The following is a 21,885-nucleotide window of genomic DNA, read 5'->3' as shown; positions in this document are numbered from 1 at the left end:
GCGTTCTCTCGGGCTGTCAGCTGCGCGCGCGCGCGCGGCGGTTCAATAGAGGTATCCGGTGTTCAGGGAGAGAGGGGGGAAGGGAGTAACGCTGGGGCGCCAGGGGACGCCGAGGCGGAGGGCGGCCCTTCGGGCATTCCTGCCTTGCAGATGGGGGTAAGCCTTGACCAAGGCGAGGAGGTGCGCGGCGAGAAAGAGGGAAGGCCTGGGAGATGGGGTTGAGGAGGCTTGTGCCCGGGGGTTTGGGCTTTTTGCCCACCCTGCCCCGCACCGGCAGCCCCGGGGCCTGCTCCCGCCCTGCGACGGCCCTCCATAATCCGCCGCCCTAGTCGCCAGTGTCTGGCAGAGCCAGGCCCTGACCTGGTGGTGGGAGCAGGGAGGGGAACCTGCACGGAGTGTGCCAGGCAATGGGCGGCGCCACCGGTCGCGGCTCAGGGTAGAACCTGTGGTGGCTGCACCTACTGCTAGGGGACCAGAGGGGTCCAGGCGGTGGGGGGAGGGGCAGGCCAGGGGAGGGACCTGTAGCCAGACTATCCGGGAGCTTGGACTTCATCCCAAGGACAGCGTGACGCCCAAGGGGCATTCGATGCCGCCTGAGACCTGCTCAGATGAGGATTTCAGAGAGCTCCCGGCGCCAAGGGACGCCAAGGGAAGCGGATGGGAGAAGTACAGGACTGGGGGCAGGGGGACGGTCCAGTGTGTGTCCACCCTCGGCTCTGGAAGGGAAGAGGTGGCGGCAGAGGAGTGGGCTGGGTATTCCTGGTTTGCCCACCACCTCCCAGCAACTGCATCATCGGTGGCCCCATCCCCCCACTCTCCCCTGGCTTCCGGGTGAGTTTGGACTTCAGCCCAGAGGTTGGGGAATTTCCCCAGCTCCCTCACCGCTGGGCACAGACCTGCCCTCTCCCTGCGGTCCTCGCCCTGCGGCCCCAGCCCCGCTGCTCCGGCCCTGTGTACCCTCTTAGGGCCTTCGCCACCCCTTTGGCTTCCCCTGCCCCTTGCCCATACCTTGGTAAATGGACCTTTGTAAGAGTCCTGTTCTCTCTTTGCTTCCTTCTCCTGCCAGGACCCTGAAGTCCTCCGAGGTAAGGGAGAAAGGAGGCAAAGATGGTGCCTGGTGGTCACCTGGACGCCCTGCTGTCACTGGGAAACAGGGGACAGGCCAGGAGAGCAGGTGTGCAGGGGTTAGCTAGCTGTTAAAAGTTTGACACAGAAGGATGAAAGGACCTGAGGACACTCAGGTGAGCCGTCAGGAGTGTTTGGGCGTCAGGCGGAAGCTGGGGCTGCTTTAGGTATCATCATTTGTAGGTGGTACTTGGAGACATGGAGTGGGGGCAGGCGGGTGGGGGGGGACGAGGTGGACTAGCCAGGAACCCCGTGTGAAGACTGAAAAGAAAACCCTGGGAAGGGCAACCCCCCCCCCAAGTTGATTCATACACTGAATACGAATCGTAAGAGTAGCTACAGGATTTTTTTTTTATAACTGTGTGGACCAATCCTGAAGTCCATGAAGAGAATAAAGGAGCAAGAATAAACGGCCTGAAAGGATTTGAATAGCCCTGTCTCCAAAGAAGATACCCAGATGGCCAACAAGCACATTTCTCATGAGCATCTTCTCGATGCTCAGCATCATCGGCCGTCAGGGAGATGCAGATCCAGCCCGCAGCATCACCGCTCCACACCTGTCGGGATGAGCATCAGGGAGATGCAGAGCCACCTCCGTGAGACACTGGGCCACACCTGTCAGGGCGAATACTGTGAGAAAGAAGAGAAGAATCCGTGTGGACAAAGCTGTATGTGGAGGATTAGAACGTATGCATTGTGTGGGGGGCAGGTAAAATCGTGCAGCCTCTCTGGAAAATAGCACAGCCATTCCTCGAAAAACTAAAAGTAGAAGTACTATACAATCCAGCTATTCCGCTTCTGAGCATGTGCCCAAAAGAACTGAAAGTAGGGACTCGAACAGATGTCTGTACACCTGTGTTCATAGCGGCATTATTTTCAACAGTCAGAAGGCAGCTGCATCCTAAGTGGCCATCACTGCATGAGTGGAAAAGCAACATGTGGTGCCTGGAATATTATTCGGCCTTAAAAAGGCTGAATGTGGAATATTACTTAGCCTTAAAAAGGAGGGAATGCGGGTGGATCCTGAGGACATTATGCTGAGTGAAGTAAGCCAGTCAGCAAAGTCTTTATGATTCCAATTCTACGCGGTCCCTGGAGTATTCAAACTCTAGAGACAGGGAATTTCCGTCATGGCTCAGTGGAAATGAATCTCACTAGTATCCGTGAGGATGTGGGTTCGATCCCTGGCCTCACTCAGTGGATGAAGGATGAGGTGTTGCTGTGGCTGTGCTGTAGGCCAGCAGTCAGAGCTCCGATTCGACCCCTAGCCTGGGAATTTCCATGTGCAGTAGGTGCGGGCCCCCCCCCAAAAAAAAGACCAAAAAAACAATCCTAGAGACAGAGAGGGGGCAGGTGGTTGCCCGGGGCTAGGGGACTGGGAACTGGGAGCCAGTGTTTCCCGGAGACAGAGCTGCAGATTCAGGAAGATGAGAAAAGTTCGGGGAAGAGGTGGCAATGATGGCCGCACAGCGACTCGATGACACCGACGGACTTGATACCTCTGCACCGCACACCTGCACACGGCAGACGTGAGAAATGTTACGTCACCTGCTTCGTCACAATTTTTTTTTTTTTGGTGCTTTTAGGGTTACACTACCACACATGGAGGTTCCCAGGCCAGGGGTTGCATCGGAGCTGCTGCCGGCCTCCACCAGAGCCACAGCGACGCGGGATCTGAGCCGCATCTGCGACCGACACCACAGTTCCCGGCAACGCCAGATCCTTAACCCACTGAGCGAGGCCGAGGATCGGACCCACGTCCTCATGGATACTAGTCGGGTTTGTTAACCACTGAGCCACCATGGGAACTCCTTTTTTTTTTTTTTTTTTTACAATTTTTAAAAGTAAAAAAAAAAAAGCCTAAAAAACAATAAACTATAAAATTCTGAAAAAGAAGGCTCTGGTCCTGCCGGAGGGTAGGATCTGTCATAGAACCGGCCAGAACATTATGTCACAGGCAGTTGACTGGACACAGAGATCGGCAGTCTGTGTGATCATTTAGATACAATTTTTTGGTGTTTAAAAACCACAAGGAAAGGGCGTTCCTTAACAAAGGGTGTGGGGACAAGAGGGCGGCAGTCGGAAGGCAACACGATGTTGGCCCCCAACTCACTCCATGATAAATCCCATGTGGACCAGAAATACAAATGCTAAAAACAAACCCGAGAGGATTTCCCATCGTGGCGCAGCAGAAACAAATCCGACTAGGAACCATGAGGTTGCGGGTTCAATCCCTGGCCTCGCTCAGTGAGTCAAGGATCCATTGTTGCCGTGAACTGTGGTGTAGGTTGCAGACGAGGCTCGGATCCCGCGTTGCTGTGGTTGTGGCCCAGGCCGGCAGCTGCAGCTCCGATTAGAACCCTAGCCTGGGAACCTCCATATGCTGCGGGTGCGGCCCTAAAAAGCAAAAAACAAACAAACAAACAAAAAAACCCACCAAAGCATTTGAAGAAAACACCAGAGACTGGGTATTTAACAGCCTCACGGTGAGGAAGGCTTTTTTCCTGCATGACAAAATCAGAAGAGAATTTTTGAACAAATTTAATTCAAATACAAATTGCAACATTTTGCACAGATATAATCTTTTTTTATTTTTTATTTGTAGCTGTGCCTACAGAGTACAGAAGTTCCCAGGCCAGGGATCGAACCCACACCACGGTAGTGACAACATCAGATCCTTAACCGCTGAGCCTCCAGGGAACTCCTAGATCTCCCCTTCGAAGTCAAAGTTGCCGCAGACTCTGGGAAAAGTCGTTGCTAACTCAGGTCTCAACAAAGGGCCGAATCCCCAGCAGGGCGGTCGTATGTTTAGCACGTCGGGCAAGCAGCCTGTCCCTGCAGAAAGAAAGACGCTTCACTCCACCCGAGATCAGAGAAATGCAAACCCACAGGACCGGGAAGTAATAGTTTCCACCTACAGCCTGGCCGACACTGGCGGTTTTGAAGAGGGACGGGATGGACGGGGAGTGGTGGTGAGACGGGCCCCCCCAGCTAGCGAGTGAGTCCGAGGCTGGAGGTGGGCAGACATTGCCCACCAGCTTTCAGAAACCCAAGTCCGGCCAGCTGGGCGGCTTCTCCGGGTCTGTCTTGCAGGAAGGTTCTGGCTTCTGTGCCCAGCAGGCTGAGATTTGCCTCATTGCTTCTCACTGAAAGCAAAGCTAGAAACAGCAAGACTGCAATCCATCCAAGGCCACCAGTGAGGGACTCCAGATGCCGTGGGCACCTCGCAGCAGCTCCCTGGGTGGGCACAGAGCCAACTCCACAGGGCGGGCCCAGCCCGCAGGAACCGGACGCGGGAGACCGAGCTTCCACCCTTCGCCCTCGGTTCTGACTGAAATTTTAACCCAGGAAGCTATATTAATGATGACTTAAAAACTAAAAAAAAAAAAAGTGACAAAATGTTCCGTTTTCTGATGGGGGCAGTCAGCATGTGACAAGGGAGTGTCCCGCACAGCCTGAGGACACAGGGCACCACGGCCGGGCTGGGGTCTGAGCTGGTGCCTGGGGCTTGAAGCGGAGTGGGCAGACCCCCTTTCCAGATGAATAGGAGAGATAAAGCCGGGGTGCAGTGGGGCAGGGGCTCCCCCGATCCCAGCCGGGCCCCCGGCCCCAGGCCCTGCTGCCCTCTGATGCCCCTGGACCCAGCAGCCTCCAGCAGGGGTGGGCTGGAACCAGCCTCCTGAAGCCCACACCCGGTTCTCCAGGAGCCATAGGTCTGGGTTCCCTGGTTGAATTCACACAAGCTGGGACCTGGGACCCCGACTGTCCCTTTGCCTTTGCCGCCAGTGTCACGTGCCTTTGCCGCCAGTGCCAGCAAGAAACCTCAGTGGTGACCTGTGACTCCTGACACAAAGGTGACAGACACAGGCTCAGGTTCCTTCCTGAGCGGGGCAGGGCCTTCTTTCCTTCCCCGTCCGTCCTGCCCTGCCGGCCCCTGCTGGTGACCAGGACCTGGGCCTTCCTGGGGGGCCTTCCCGTTGTGTGTGTTGGCTGCATGGCTGCCCCGACCAGTGCAAGCCACCCAGCCCCGGCCAGGTCGAGAATGGTCTGCAGGCCTGGGCCCCCCTGGCCCCACCGGGAGCGTCCTGGAGGGGGCTCGTCTGCGCCTGGGAGCCAGCCCTGTGCACTCAGGGACAGGAGGCAGGTGGCCCAGACAGGCCCTCCGCTCGGCCCCCGCGCTCCCCATCAGAGGCTGGGGGGCCCCTGGCCGCTCTCCCCGGTCCTCTGGGCGCAGCCTCAGGGCGAGGTAATTATCTGCAGACAGCAGGAGGGCCAGTCCGCAAAGTCTGAGCTGCATTGTGCCCACGTTTAATTATTCGGCCGCTGAGCGGCAGCTGCCAGCACCGCTCCAGCCTGAGGGGCGCTGGTTGGGAGCAGCAGATGCTGGGTTGTGGCAGGACAGTCGTCAGCCCCAGCAGGGCTCAAACCTCGGGGCAGAGAGGGAGGGGCTGTGTCCCCATAACCCCTGCGCCCGCACCCCACGCAGAAGTCAGCCCTACCAAGGCAACCCAAGAATGGGTGGGCAGGGCAGTGGCCGCAGGTCACCAGATTCCTGCCCTTGCCCCTTCCCCATTCATTCCCCCCCTTCTTACTCTCCTCCCCCATGCCTGCCCTCCCCATGCTTGCCCACCTTGCTCTGCGCCCCCATCCACACTTTTTATTTTAAATGGCCTTTTATTTTAATGCACAGAATGGGATTTTTGCTTCATCTCTCAGATTTGTTTTTTGTTTTTAACTACATTTATTTCCTTTGTGTACTTTTTTTTTTTAGGGCCATACCCGCGTCATATGGAGGTTCCCAGGCTAGGGGTCTAATTGGAGCTATAGCCACTGGCCTACACCACAGCCACAGCAATGCCGGATCTGAGCTGAGCTTGCAACCTACACCACAGCTCACAGCAATGCCGGATCTTTAACCCACTGAGCGAGGCCAGGGATCAAACCCGCAACCTTGTAGTTCCTGGCTGGATTCATTTCCGCTGCACCACGACGGGAACTCCTCCTTCATGTCTTTTAACTCACTTACCTGTGCTTTTTCTACAGCTGTGAAATTTGAATAAAGTCATCATATTTTAAAATGCACTACAGGAGTTCTTGTTGTGGCTCAGCAGAGACAAACCCCACTAGTATCCATGAGGACACGGGTTCAATCCCTGGCCTCCCTCAGTGGGTCAAGAATCCGGCATTGCTGTGGCTGTGGTGTAGGCCGGCAGCTGCAGCTCCGATTTGACCCCTAGCCTGGGAGCCTCCATATCCTGCAGGTGCGGCCCTAAAATTACACACCTTGCTCCTCCCAAGCTGCCTTGGAGCGGCGCGTGCACACGAGCCAAGCCGGGGACTGCTCTGTCCACTGCCCAGGCCGCCCCAGGCCGGGAACCCTGCTCCGCACACTCATATGATGCTTTTCAAAGTTTGCGGCACCCCGGATGCACACACACACCATGCAGACGTGTTGCTCCTGGTTCTGTGACGCCTCAGAAAGGATTAAAATGTAGCAAGGTCTTCGGGTCTCAAACTGGACCCAAATCAAACGAGCAGAAAAGAGACTTCTCCCAAGTCAGGTGACGTCAGCCTCCCCGCCGCGGGCAGCGCCGAGGAGCCGACCGCCAAGTGTCGGGACGGGATGTAGTGTCCCTTTGTGGTAGATTAAGTGCGTCTCCAGACTGTTCTGGAACGGGACCAGGGCTGAGCTCGGTGTAAGATTCCCACTCCGAAACCACTTGTCGGGGGCGGGGGACAGGCTTCAGATTCTCGTGCTTTTTTCTTGGGTCAAATTTCATGAGGAGGAGAAGAAAAGGAAAACTCTATCTTGATCTACTAGCTTTCTCAATATGGTTCTCACCACACACGCCACCTGATCTCTTTCATTACTCTTTTTTTTTGGACGCCCCACGGCACATGGAGTTCCTGGACCAGGCATCAGATCTGAGCCGTAGTTGCAACCCAAGCTTTGGCAACGCCGGATCCTTAACCCAACCGTGCTGGGCTGGGGATGGAACCCGCGTGCCAAGGCACCCACGACACAGGCTGATCCTGCTGCGCCACAGCCGGAGCTCCCCAATTGCGCTCATTGTTCTGCTACAAAGTTTAAGACACACACAGAGGAGTTCCCGTCATGGTTCAGAGGGAACGAACCCGACTAGGATCCATGAGGATTCTGGTTTGATCCCCGGCCTCACTCAGTGGGTTAAGGATCCAGCGTTGCCGTGAGCTGCGGTGTAGGTCGAAGACGTGGCTCGGATCCCACGTGGCTGTGGTGTAGGCCAGGGGCGGCCGTAGCTCCAATTGGACCCCTAGCCTGGAAACTTCCATATGCTGCAGGTGTGGCCCTAAAAAGCAACACACACACACACACACACACAATGTTGATAATTTCTCACATCAGTCAAATCATCCAGTGCGTTACCGTTACCGTCTATGAAGCAAACCCACAGCACGTCGAATAGTGTAGAATCACCTTGAATCACGCTTCCAGCCATGAGGAGTAGCAAACATCAGACAAAACCTTGCACCAAAAGCAACTCCAGAAGCCGTGTTTAAAACAGCTGTTCGAAGGCATCTGCCAGCAGCAGAGGCAGCCAGGACTTGAGGGGCTGGGATGCCGAGAGAGGGAATCACCTGGAGACGGCCGGCATCCTCGGCCCCCTTCCTCCTCAGGGAGGCACCGAAGAAGCACGGGGCAGCTCAGCTTTCGGCACCCGCCCAGGCCTAGAGAGACAAACCTGGGCATTGGGAGCTGCCGCCTCGCCTTTGTGCTGCTCGTCCCTTCAAGGTATTGGCCCATTTCTATGCTGTTTGGGGTGACGGGCTAAGAAGCCAGGCAGGAAACGGCAGCTCAAAGCCTAGGAAGCCAAGCCGAATGTTGAACAGTCTGGCGATGCCGGAGACGGCACTGGAGCTCTGGCCTCAGGGGTGCCCTGGGAAACACCCAGGCGTTCAGCCGAGGTCCCTGTTGGCGACTTTCCAGCCAGTGAAACATAAGCGTTGTCCCCACCTTGCGTGAAGGCGCGGGCCTCCCCCTCCCAACATTCACTCAAAATGACCAGGAGACAAGGGGCGGAAGGAAGGCGGGAGGGGAGGGGGGAGGGAGAAGGGAAGACTCGTCCCTTGAGACGGTGCCAAGGACAGCAGCGTATCCCCCAGATCCTGGGGCCCGGGGGCGGGGGGGTGACGGGGGGGGGGGGAGGTGGTGGGGGCACCTGGCCTCCTTCACTCCTTTTCCTAGACCTGTGCTCTGGCTTCTGTCTCTGCTGCACAGAGAGTGGCTGCCCCCAAGCACAACGTGGCTCCCTGTGGCCCTCAGGGTCAAGTCCCACACGGAACCCCGTGGGAGCCCCGCCTGACCCGGCCCCTCACCTCCTATGAGCGCCGCTGGTCTTCAAGCTCTGGGCAGCGCTCTCCCCACTCTGGGCTGTGGCACATGCTGCTCCCTCCCCTTCAAAGGCTGTGTCCCCCACACCCTTTGTGCCAGGGTCCCTGTCTCCCCCACCCTGGGGGGGCTTGCTGGCCCCACCCTGCGGTCAGGTCAGGCATCTGGGATACTTGCCAACTAACTAGCTAAACCCTGCCGGCGGGCTGGCTGGCGGAGGCTCGGTGCAGCCCTGCTCAGGCAAAGGCCCTGGAACCCGGGCTGTCAGTGTGTGTGCCCAGGAGGGCGGTGTCCACGGGGCCAGGCGCTGGCGGACAGAGGAGGGCGCCCTGGGTGGGCAAAAGCAGCCCTGGCCTGGCGGCTGCAAGGTTAAAGACCACCAGGCAGAGAGGGGGCCACGGGACCCCATCCCCTGGGGAGCGAGGTGGGGAAGACCGGCCAGGAGGTTGGGGGCAGGTGACGAGGTTTTACATCCTGCTTTTCTGTTGAAGAAGGGGGGGGGGGCTGAGACGCCCCCAGAGACAGTGGAGGGACCTGGGGACCCTAGTCTCCAAGCCACCAAGCTCCTCCTTTCCAGAAGTGGTTTCTGGAATCCTAGCAACACGCTCCGCTTTCAGGGGTCCAGCCCTGGGGAGGGGGAAACGCGGGTGGCGGGGGTGGGGAGGGGAGGAACCGGGAAGTTTTAAGGCCTTCCGGGCCCGTCCTCGGACTGGCTTGGTGTCCGGTTTGCAAGCCCCTTCCTACCCTCCTGCCTGCCCCCACTTGTCCGGGTTGGGGAGCCTGCGGTAAGGGGCCTCTGCCGAGAGGGTGCAGGTGCCCGGAGAGAGAGGGCGGACTGGGGTGGGGGGGAGGCCAGGGCCCCAGGGGGCCTTGGGTTGAGAAAGGTGGCACTCCACCCCAGACGGGAGCGAGGGGCAGTTCCAGGATTGAGCGCCACTGATCTCCAGTCCCCGGGAAGCCTGGTCTTGCCCCATCCCGAGTGTCACACATCACTTCCAGTTCCAGGTGGCCTGGGGTGGGGGAGTCTCTGTGATCCTCGTGGGTGACCGGGCACCCCGTGGTGGGGCTGGCCTGGCTCCTCCATGCCCCACCCCCACCCCTGGGAGGGCAGACTCCCCGCTTCTCCTTCTTGGCCTACAAGGTGGGGGTTCACAGTTACACCCCCTGCTGAAGGGCCCCTGACCTGAGGCTGGCAGGGAGCCGCCAGTGTGTCCCGCACAGACCCCGACCAGGCGGGGAGCAGAGGCGCCTGGGGGTGCAAGAGGGACAGACCTCTGTCAGTTCTGCGTGCTGACTCCTCTGTCCCACAGGGACAGGCAGGACCCACCCCCTCCGCTGACAGCAGACAAAGATAGCCAGCCCTCTGAGGAATGTAGATGAAAGAGAATCAGCACAGACATCGGAAAAGAAGAATTAAAAGCCACCTCTAGGAGTGCCTGTTGTGGCTCAGCAGACACAAATCCGACTAGGAACCATGAGGTTGCGGGTTCAATCCCTGGCCTCGCTCAGTGAGTCAAGGATCCGGTGTTGCTGTGAGCCGTGGTGTAGGTCGCAGACGTGGCTCAGATCTGGCGTTGCTGTGGCTGTGGTGCCGGCCGGCAGCTGTAGCTCCGACTGGACCCCTAGCCTGGGAACCTCCATGTGCCGCGGGTGCGGCCCTGAAAAGCAAACAAAAAAAGCCACTCTTGTTGAACACCTGGACAACCGAGAGACTCTCGTCAAAACTACTGGTCTTAATAAAATAATCTGGTGTGTTAGCAGGAAAACGTAGAATAATCATTTTTTTTCTATTCCAACACTGAGCTTCTAGAAATGGGAAATCCAGTCCATTCACTACAGTGACAAGGAAAATAAACTACTTAAGAAGAAGACAATCAAGGAAGGCAGAGGACCCATACAAAGAAAGCCGTACAATCTTTTTCCTTTTTCTTTTCCTCTTGGCCAAGCCTGTGGCTTGCAGAATCTCCTGGGCCAGGGATTGGACCTGCGCCACAGCTGTGACAACAACAGACCCTTCACTGCTCGGCCATCGGGGAAAACCTATGAAGTCTTAGAAAGCTGCAGAAAGCGGGATCTGAGCAAAAGACAGGAACACCATGAAGACCCCAGAATGGGGAAAATAATCTTACGACTTCTGTGTAGGAATACATGCCCAACAGCAGGCAAGAAAAGACTGAAAAGAGCCAGGGAGACGCTGCCACCCCAGCTATTAGGCCAATCTCTGGGCTGCTGATCCAATAAATACGGTACAGATTTAGAAATAGGCAGAGCCATGGGCTGGCATAGAAATTTCACTCAGGATGGAAGAGGGAGGCAAATTCAGTGGGAAAGGAGGCAGGTGTTTGCAGAGTGGGGCTGGCTCGACAGAGAATCGTTGGTAAGAGACACGTGCATAGCGTGTCCGCAGCCAGACTGGTCAAGTCTTTGAATGCGGAAATGGAGAGAACTGGAAAAAAGCTAGATCAGCACACGTGTAATCCGGGGTCCAGAAGAATGTCTTCCCTCAAGCCAGGGACTCTACAGATACACGAGAAAGGGAGATATAGCTGAGTCTGCAGAATATCAAGTTTGTGTCGAAAAAGAAGCCACAAACAAGCCGTATAAAAATGATACGTGTGGAACAATACATGTCTGCCAAGCGGACAAGAAATGACGGCCACATCTGTAATATACAGAAGGCGCCTGGAACGGACAAGAAACAGAGTTTACGAACCAATAGCAAGATGGACAGAGGAGGTAAACAAACAACTCGCAGGGAGGGGATTCCTCCGGTCATGCAACCTGTGAAGAGGCTCGAATTCATGAGCCATCAGGGAAAGGCCGGTGGTTGGAGCACCACGGACACAGGGCTCCACCCGCCGGCTGCCCGGCACTGAAAGCGGGCGGCTGCCTGGTGGTCCTGGGCATACAGGGGACCCCCCCCCCCGCCATGTGCTGCCAGCAGAAGTGAGACTCATTATGGCGCCTCGGAAGGCAGTTCATCCCCCTTGGATGTGTTTAGAAAGGCAGGTTCACATCAGCCCCCTGATGGAGAAAGTCCGCCCGAAGAATAAACTTCCAGTGCAGGCGATCCATGTCCACAGCTGCCGGAGCAGCATCTTCGTGGAGGCGTGAGAAAAAAATGCTCTGGAAACTGAAGCGAAAGCCCGTCGAGGCAAGTGGCGCCGTCGTCCACTGACGCTCGGCCCTTGCGCACGAAGCCTTGTGCCTGACCCCGGCTGAAGATTCGAGAGGTGACGACACACAAACTCAAGCTCCAGCCCTTATGGAAGTTTTCTTCTTGTCAAGGAGACAGAAGACAAACACATACGTACATTTAAAACACTAGGTAGGAGTTCCCGCGGTGGCTCGGCGGGTTCAGAACCCGACGGGTGGAGTTCCTGTCGAGGCTCAGAGGAAACGAATCTGACGAGCGTCCACGAGGACCCAGGTTTGATCCCTGGCCTCACTCCGTGGGTTAAGGGTCCGGCATCGCCGTGAGCTGTGGTGTGGGTCGCAGACATGGCTTGGATCTGACGTTGCTGTGGCTGTGGCACAGGCCAGTGGCTACAGCTCCGATTCGACCCCTAGCCTGGGAACCTCCATATGCTGTGGGTGTGGCCCCAAAAAAACAACAAAAGAGAGAGAACTCCACCAGTACCCATGAGGGTACGGGTTTGATTCCTGGCCTCGCTCAGTGTGTTAAAACATCTGGCGTTGCTATGAGCTGTGAAGTAGGTTGCAGAGGCAGCTCAGATCTGGTGTTGCCGTGGCTGTGGTGTAGGCAGGCGGGTGCAGCTCCAGTTCAGCCTCCGGCCTTGGAACGTTCATATGCCGCAGGTGTGGCCCTCAAAAGAAAAAAGAAAAAAAAGTTAGGTAATGGTTAGTGCTAAGAACACAGATAATGCAGGTGATAAAAGGAACTTAAGAAAGCAATTCTGTGCAGCAACATGGATGGCCTGGAGATTCTCACGCTGAGTGAAAAAGGACAAATACCACAGGATATCACTTGTGTGTGGAATCTGAAAAAAACCGATACAAATGAACTTACTTACAAAACTGAAACAGACTCACAGACACAGAGAAGAGGCCGTAGTACCAGGGGGGCGAGGGACAGGGGTTGGAGGGGACCTTGGGACTAGTGGACACAAACTATTATGTACCGGACGGGTAACAACTAGATCCTACCGCAGAGCACAGGGAACTGTGCTCGCTCCCCAGTGATAAAGCAGAGTGGAAAAGAGTATGAAAGAGAATGTGTGTGTATACATCTGAATATATATATATATATATTCATATATGTATGAACCTCTTTGCTGTCCAGTGGAAATTAACACACTGCAAATCACCCATCCTTAGATAAAACAAATTTTTAAAAAAGAAAGCAATTCCACCTCAAATAGCATCTAAAAGAATTAAATACTCGGAGGTCCCATCGTGGCGCAGCAGAAACGAATCCAACTAGGAACTGTGAGGCTGCAGGTTCAATCCCTGGCCCTGCTCAGTGGGTTAAGGATCCAGCATTGCTGTGAGCTGTGGTGTAGGTCACAGATGCAGCTCGGATCTGGCATTGCTGTGGCTGTCGTGTAGGCCAGTGGCTACAGCTCTGATTAGACCCCTAGTCTGGGAACCTCCATATGCCTCAGGTGGGGCCCTGAAAGACAAAAAAAAAAAAAAAAAAAAAAAGAATTAAATACACAAGAAAAAAATCTAACCAAGTTGGCGAAAGTCTTGTACGCTTAAAACTATAAAACACGACTGGAAGGAATTAAAGAAAAACTAAATAGGAAGACACCCCACATTCATGGACATGCAAGGTCAACACCGCGCAAACGCCAGCACAGCCCACACCGACCCAGAGTCTGTACAATCTCAACGAAAAGTCCAGCACCTTTTCCCGCAGAAGTAGAAAGGCCAGTCCTCAAGCTTATATGGAATCACAAGGGACCCCAAATAGCCAAAAGTCCTGAAAAAGAATAAAGGTGGAGGAGTTCCCGCTGTGGCGCAGTGGTTAACGAATCCGACTAAGAACCATGAGGTTGCGGGTTCGATCCCTGGCCTCGCTCAGTGGGTTAAGGATCCGGTGTGGCAGTGAGTGGTGGTGTAGGTTGCAGACGCGGCTCGGATCCTGCATTGCTGTGGCTCTGGCGCAGGCTGGTGGCTACAGCTCCGATTCGACCCCTAGCCTGGGAACCTCCATATGCCGCGGGAGCGGCCCAAGAAATGGCAAAAAGACCAAAAAAAAAAAAAATAAAGAATAAAGGTGGAGGACCCCCATCTCCTGACTTCAAAACCGCAAAACTGCGGCGATGAACACGGCGCGGCGCTGACATAGGGCCAGACGTGCGCACCAGGGGCCCAGCACCGAGAGCCTGGAAACACACCCGCACGCTCAGGGCCGAGGGGCTTCTGACGGGGGCATCCGGACCCCTGAACTGGGGAAAGGCAGTCTTTGCAACAGATGGTCCTGGGAAGGCTGGACAGCGGCTCGCAGATGCCCGAAGCCGGACCCTGACTTGACAGCATACACAGAAGTACCCACAAGGGCATCGAAGACCTTCATGTCAGAGCCGGAGCTGTCAACTCGAAGAAGAAGACACGGGGTGACAGGCCCCCCCCCACTTTGAAATAAAAGCCACAGAGTGAAGCTGTGGCTTCCTAGGCGGGGTGGTTTCCATTTGATTATTATGGACTCCCCAACACTACCATGAAGAGCGTAATTTAGCTCTTTTTGGGGACTCGAGGTCTAAAAATAAATAAATAAAAGGTACTAAAATTCAAAAAAGAAAAGAAAAGAAAACAGACCTTAGATGAGCCAGAGTTCCCTTAAAGAGGACACCAAAAGCACAAGCAACAAAATACAAAATAGATACATTTAACTGCTGAGACTTAAAAACTTTTGTGCTTCAAAGGACGCTGGGAAGAAAAGAAAAAGGCAATCCACCAAGGGAGAGAGAATACTTGCAAACCTTACATCTGACAAGTCTAACAACTGCAACACCTAAAGAAATCTCACAACTCAATCGTAATAAAATGACAAGAATCCCAATCAAAACCTGGGTGGCGGATTTAAACAGACACGCTCTTCCAGTGAAGACACAAAGAGCCAAGCAGCCCTGCTTCATAGGCACAGAGGGCATGACAGGTCGTGGAATTACCTCGTGTGATGAGCGCTGGTTGCACAACTCCTAACGTGCTGAACAGCACTGGATTTACACTTTAAAGAGGTGACTCTTATGGTCTGCGAATTACAGCTATTAAAAGGAAAGAGAATGAAAAGAGAAGCATCAGAGACACTGTGTTACAGCCAACATTCCACAGGCGTTTTGCAGCAGAACCTGTGCCGGTCATTGTCTGCAAATTATACGGGTTCAGCTTCAACAAAAAACACAGGAAAGAAGTTCCCGTTGTGGCTCAGTGGTAACGAACCCAACTGGTAAGCATGAGGACGCAGGTTCGATCCCTGGCCTCGCTCAGTGGGTTAAGGATCTGGCATTGCCATGAGCTGTGGTGTAGCTCGCAGAATTGGCTCAGAGCTGGCGTTGCTGTGGTGCAGGCCGGCAGCTACAGCTCCAATTCGACCCCTAGCCTGGGAACCTCCATATGCTGAGGATGTGGCCCTAAAAAGCAAAAAAAATTTTTAAAAATTATTTTTAATTTAACATATCGGAGTTCCCGTAGTGGCGCAGTGGTTAACGAATCTGACTGGGAACCATGAGGTTGTGGGTTCAATCCCTGACCTCGCTTAGTGGGTTGAGGATCCGGCATTGCCGTGAGCTGTGGTGTAGATTGCAGACAAAGCTCAGACCCCTCGTTGCTGTGGCTCTGGTGTAGGCCAATGGCTACAGCTCTTATTAGACACCTAGCCTGGGAATCTCCATATGCCGCGTGAGTGGCCCTAGAAAAGGCAAAAAGACAAAACAAAACAAAAAAAATTAACATATCATCAATTATCACTGGAAATTCCAACTACAACAAAATGAAAATATGGTGAAAAACTGAAAAGTACAGTTACCTTTTTTTTTCTTTTTTTTTTTTTTTGGTCACACCTGCGGCATATGGAAGTTCCGGGGCTAGGGGTCGAACCTGCTCCTCTGAAAGAGCCCCACCCACTGCAGATGGATTCTTAACCCACTTCAACACAGCAGGAACTTCAACATAGTTTTAGAAGTCCTAGCCATGGCAATCAGAGAAGAAAAAAGAAATAAAAGGAATCCAAATTGGAAAGAAAAAGGTAAAACTATCACTATTTGCAGATGACATGATACTATACCTAGAGAATCCTAAAGACGCTACCAGAAAACTGTTAGAGCTCATGCACGAATTTGGCAAAGTCACAGAATACAAAATAAATACATAGAAAGCAACTGCATTTCTATATACTAACAATGAAAGATCAGAAAGAAAAATTAAGGAAACAATCCCATTTACCATCGCATCCAAAAGAATAAAATACTTAGGAATAAACCTACCTAAAGAGGAGTTCCTGTCGTGGCGCAGTGGTTAACGAATCTGACTAGGAACCATGAGGTTGCGGGTTCAGTCCCTGCCCTTGCTCAGTGGGTTGACAATCCGGCATTGCCGTGAGCTGTGGTGTAGGTTGCAGACACAGCTCGGATCCCGCGTTGCTGTGGCTCTGGCGTAGGCCCGTGGCTACAGCTCCGATTTGACCCCTAGCCTGGGAACCTCCATATGCTGTGGGAGCAGCCCAAGAAATAGCTAAAAAAGACAAAAAAAAAAAAAAAAAAACTACCTAAAGAGACAAAAGACTTGTACTTTGAAAACTATAAGACACTAATGAAAGAAGTCAAAGATGACAAAACAGATGGAAAGGCATCCCATGCTCTTGGATTGGAAGAATCAGTATTATCAAAATGACTGTACTACCCAAGGCAATCTACAGATTCAGTGCAATCCCTATCAAATTACCAAGGACATTTTTCACAGAACTCGAACAAAATATTTTAGAGTTTGTTTGGAAGCACAAAAGACCCAGAATAGCCAAAGCCATCCTGAGAAAGAAAAATGGAGCTGGAGGAATCAGGCTCCCGGACTTCAGACTATACTACAAAGCTACAGTCATCAAAACTGTGTGGTACTGGCATGAAGACAGAAATATGGATCAGTGGAACAGGATAGAAAGCCCAGAATTAAACCCACACACCTACAGCCAACTAATCTATGACAAAGGAGGCAAGACTATACAGTGGAAAAAAGACAGCCCCTTTGATAAGTGGTGCTGGGAAAACTGGACAGCCACATGGAAAAGAATGAAATTAGAACACTCCCTAAGGAGTTCCTTTCGTGTCACAGGGGAAACGAATCCAACTAGGAACCGTGAGGTTGTGGGTTTGATCCCTGGCCTCGATCAGTGGGTTAAGGATCTGGCATTGCTGTGAGCTGTGGTGTAGGTCACAGGTGCAGCTTGGATCAGGCATTGCTGTGGCTCTGGCATAGGCCAGCAGCAATAGCTCCAATTAGACTCCTAGCCTGGGAACCTCCATATACTGCGGGTGCAAGCTTAAAAAGACAAAACAAAACAAAACAAACGAACAAATAAAACCCACTCCCTAACACCATACGCAAAAATCAACTAAAAATGGATTAAAGACCTAAATATAAGACCAGACACTATAAAACTCTTAGAGGAAAACATAGGCCAAACACTCTCTGACATAAACCATAGCAATATCTTCTCAGATCCACCTCCTAGAGTCATGACAATAAAAACAAAAATAGGGAGTTCCCGTCATGGCACAGTGGTTAACGAATCCGATGAGGAACCATGAGGTTGCGGGTTCGGTCCCTGCCCTTGCTCAGTGGGTTAATGATCCGGCGTTGCCGTGAGCTGTGGTGTAGGTTGCAGACGCGGCTCGGATCCCACGTTGCTGTGGCTCTGGTGCAGGCCGGCAGCTACAGCTCCAATTCGACCCCAGCCTGGGAACCTCCCTATGCCACAGGAGCGGCCCAAGAAATAGCAAAAAAAAAAAAAAAAAAAGACAAAAAAAAACCCCCAAAAATAAACAAATGGGACTTAATTAACCTTAAAAGTTTCTGCACAGCAAAGGAAACCCTAAATGAAACAAAAAGACAACCCACAGAATGGGAGAAAATCCTTGCAAATGAATCAGCTGACAAGGGATTTATCTCCAAAATTTATAAACACACCTTCTGCAGCTCCATACCAAAGAAACAAACAACCCCATCCAAAAATGGGCAGAAGATCTAAACAGACAGTTCTCCAAAGACATACGGATGGCCAAAAAACACATGAAAAGATGCTCAACATCACTCATTATTAGAGAGATGCAAATCAAAACCACCATGAGGTACCACCTTGCACCAGCCAGAGTGGCCATCATCCAAAAGTCTACAGACAATAAGTGCTGGAGGGGGGTGGAGAAGAAGGAGCACTAGTACACTGTTGGTGGGAATGTAAATTGGTGCAACCACTGTGGAAAGCAGTATGGAGATGCCTCAGAAAACTAAACATAGAACTACCAATTGATCCAGCAATCCCACTGCTGGGCGTCTACCCAGAGAAAACCACGACTCGCAAAGACACGTGTACTCCGATGTTCATTGCAACACTATTTGCAATAGCCAAGACCTGGAAACCACCTCAACGTCCATCGACAGAGGAGTGGGTCCAGAAGATGTGGTCCATACACACAATGGAATATTACTCAGCCATCAAAAGGAATGAAATCCCGGCATTTGCAGCAACATGGATGGACCTAGAACTTATGCTGAGTGAAGTCAGCCATACAATGAGACACCAACATCCAATGCTTTCACTGACATGTGGAATCTAAAAAAAGGACACAGTGAACTTCTTTGCAGAACAGATGCTGACTCACAGACTTTGAAAAACTTGCGGTTTCCAAATGAGACCGGTTGGGTGTGGGGGGCCGTACTGAGGGTTGGGGATGGACATGCTGTAAGCGATGATCATTGTACCGCTACAAATGTAATAAAATTCACTGAGTAGTAAAAAAGAATCTATAAAAATAAACACAATTAAAATAAAAATCAAACATCATCAATCAGCACTGGAAATTACAACTACGACAAAACAAAAATATGGTGAAAACTGAAAGGTAAAGTTACCTTTTTTTTCTTTTTTTTTGGGCCACACCTGTGGCATACAGAAGTTCTGGGGCCAGGGGTCAAATCCGCTCCTCTGAAGCAGCCCCACCCACTGCAGATGGATTCTTAACCTGCTTCACCACAGCGGGAACTCCCAGATCTCATTTTTCAACGAAATATTGTTTGCATTTCCAACCCCTGGGAAGTCAGGGCGGTCGGTTTGTCTGGTCTGTTTTGCCCATTGGGCTGAGGGCTCTGAATGAGCCGAGACTTGATGCTGTGACCCCCTTTCCATGGTCCTACTAATGACATTTGCATTTGTCATTTTCTCAATACAAGACTCATGAACAAATGAAGTAAAATGGAGAGATTTGCACTGAAAGGAGAGTTAAGCTTTAAAAAAAAAAAAGAAAGAAAGAAAGAGAGGACAGGCGTTCGCATCATGGCTCAGTGGTTAACGAATCCGACTAGGAACCATGAGGTTTTGGGTTCGATCCCTAGCCTTGCTCAGTGGGTTAAAGATCCGGCGTTGCCGTGAGCTGTGGTGTAGGTCGCAGGTGTGGTTCGGATCTGGCGCTGCTGTGGCTATGGTGTAGGCCGGCGGCTACAGCTCCGATTCGACGCCTAGCCTGAGAACTTCCATATGCCGCAGGTGTGGCCCAAAAAAGAAAAAAAAAAAAAGAAGAAGGTGCAAGAACAACCAGAATGGGATTTCCTTGGTGGGTCAGGGGGTTGAGGATCCCGTATTGTCACTGTCGTGGCTCCGGTTACAGCTGTGTCATAGGTTCCATCCCTGGCCTGGGAACTTCCGGATGCTACAGGCAAGACTCAAAAAATAAAATATAATAAAATACAATGAAATAAAAATCAGGTCTCTTTAGAAGAAGAACAACAACAAGCAGAGTGGTTTTATTCCTAACCCCGCATTGGAAAAACTCGAATGTCTGGAGCTGGGCCGTGGGTATTCTCTCGCAGGGAGGGCCACCCGGCAGTGAGGAGCCAACTGCCGCTCCCCGCCCATCGTGGGGGAAGCTCAGGGATACATTACTGCGCAAAAAAAGCGTGGATGCAGAAGGGAAGGTGCCCCGTGTGTCCACCAGAGGAAGCCACGAGACAGGACGCTGGGTGGCGTGAAGGCCAGAGCAGGCCTGGCCCCTTGCTGGACTGAGCAGCCAGAAGGGGGCCCAGTGGGGGGCCCCAGCGCGGATGTTTTTGCACAAATGAGAATGACCTAGCCGACCACTGAGGATCTGGGCGGTGCTCCAAGTAAAGCACGCAGCGGAAAACCACCTTAGAGGAAGAAACGAGAGTCCCCACGGCGGCTCAGTCGGTTACGAACCCAGCCAGGACGAGCATCCCTGAGGACACGGGTTCCATCCCTGGCCAGTGGGTTGAGGGTCTGGCGCTGGTCACAGACTCTGCTCAGACCTGGCGTTGCTGTGGCTGTGGAGTAGGTAAGCCCTCCGCTGCCACTCACATTGGGCCCCTCACCTGGGAACTTCCGGATGCTGCAGGTGCAGCCTTAAAAAAGACCCTCCCCCCCGCCCCCGAAAAGAAAGAAACAGCATGCTTTATTTTTTTTTGCTTTTTAGGTCCATGCCCACAGCATCTGGAGGTTCCCAGGTTAGGGGTCTAATCGGAGCTGCAGCTGCCAGCCTACACCACAGCCGCAGCCAAGCAGAATCCAAGTAGCATCTGCCACCTACACCACAGCTCATGGCAACGCGGGATTCTTAACCCACTGAGCAAGGCCAGGGATGGAACCCGCAACCTCATGGTTCCCAGTTGACTGGTTTCAGCTGTGCCAGGAGGGGAACTCTGAAACAGCACGCTTTTTTAAGTACATTGCTGTTCATGTAAGTTTAAAACACACACAGGAAACAAAATTAAACATTTTTGTAATCCAACCTAAATGCTTTATCTTGGGAGCAACCAGAGCGCGTCGGGAGCCCGGGAGGGGCGAGGGTAAAGGGATGGAGGATGAGACCGGGTGACGTGGGGGGGGGGCAGTGCCTCTCCCTCCCCCGACCCCGCACACCAGCCCGGCCTGCTCTCTTTGTCTCCAAATTCACTGGGGCCCTGGCCCCCCCCCCCCCGAAGTCCCCTCCTGTCTCCCCACCCCTCCCTCTGACGGTTGCCAGGGGCCCTGGGAGGGGACACTGATGCTCACCATCACCAGCCCCGCCAGCTGGCCACTGGGCCTCCCCACCTCGCCACCGGAAATAGGATCTTGGGCCCGAGAAGGCGCCTGGTGGACACCCCAAAGGGAGCCTCTTTGGGGAGGGGCTGCAGTGACGCTCTCGGAGAGAATCGAACAGCTGAGGGAGCCCAGGGCACGGGTGTGGGCCCCCCACCCGCCAGCCCTCGGCCCAGGGGCTGCCCACGCTTCCTGCCCTAGGAGAGCAGGAAGGGGCAGAGGGCAGCCTGGGGTGGACCCCCGGCCCCCTCCTGGCGCTGACGCCCTCCACCGCGCGGACACGCTCGCCGGGTCCTCACCCGCGCCTGGCCTGTCATCGCCCTGCCCACGGAGCCAGGGAGTCGCTCTCCCGGTGGCCCCTGGCGCTCCTCCGACCCTCCTGCCCCGGCCCCTGCTTCCACCCACCTTCCACCTTCGGGCCGGGTGGGCGGCCCCCCTCACAACTTCGGCGCAGGCCTGTGGCCACCGCTTCCAATCCCTGGTCCCCACCCAGGCCACCTTGCCCCTCGGGTTCCTCGAAGCCCCTACTCCGGTGCCAGCCCTGGGCACCAGCCTCATTGCCTCCTCCCTCCCTCCCTCCCTCCACCGGCCAGCAAGGCCTTCACCACTTGTGCGGGCGTTCGGCCTCGTGCCCGCCCCCGGACCAGGGCGGCCACCCCCCGCTTGCCCAACCACCCTCGGCTCGTACAGCCTCCTGCGTGCAAACCCGACCGAGCCACGCCGGCTCAACGCCTCCATCCTCCCGTTTCTCCCAGCGGCCCCCCGCCAACCCACCTGCAACCCCGCTCCCCTGGCTCCTCTCTGGTTTCCTGCAACTGCAGACCTGCTGCTGCGCAGGGGTCCCGCGCGACTGCGCGTCCCAATTGTCTCGGCCTGTTCAGCCACCGCCTCCGCGTTGCCCTGCCCCTTCCCCAGCAGCTGGGCGCCACCTTCCAGCGCCCCCGATGGCCCCGCGGACCCTCGGCGCCCTCTCCTGCCCCTTTTGCCCAACGCGGATGGAGCCCCGGCGCCCCGGTCTCCACCCTCTGATCGTGCGCCCTTCTACCCGCCAGCGGGGCGGGAATCCGGAGTCCACCCGCGTCAGCTGCGTTTCCGCGCAGGTCCGCGTTCCCGGGCCGCGGGGGTT

General features: G+C 54.1%; 1 long non-coding RNA gene across 1 annotated transcript; it reads left to right on the top strand.

The window, feature by feature from the left end:
- The first annotated feature begins 71 nt into the window (after positions 1–71).
- Positions 72–5,101, top strand: LOC146402114 (uncharacterized). Its single transcript, XR_014809360.1, has 2 exons — positions 72–2,748; positions 3,459–5,101. It is a non-coding gene; the product is annotated as an uncharacterized LOC146402114 (long non-coding RNA).
- Positions 5,102–21,885: the final 16,784 nt, after the last annotated feature.

The sequence above is a fragment of the Sus scrofa genome, chromosome 7 (genome assembly GCF_054392235.1).
Source record: "Sus scrofa isolate SSC_HxYL_T2T_F1_AM1 chromosome 7, Sscrofa_HxYL_maternal_Yorkshire_Landrace_v2.0, whole genome shotgun sequence".
Lineage (NCBI taxonomy): Eukaryota > Metazoa > Chordata > Mammalia > Artiodactyla > Suidae > Sus > Sus scrofa.
Note: the sequence above shows the minus strand (reverse complement) of the source record. Positions and strands in the feature narration are given on the sequence as shown.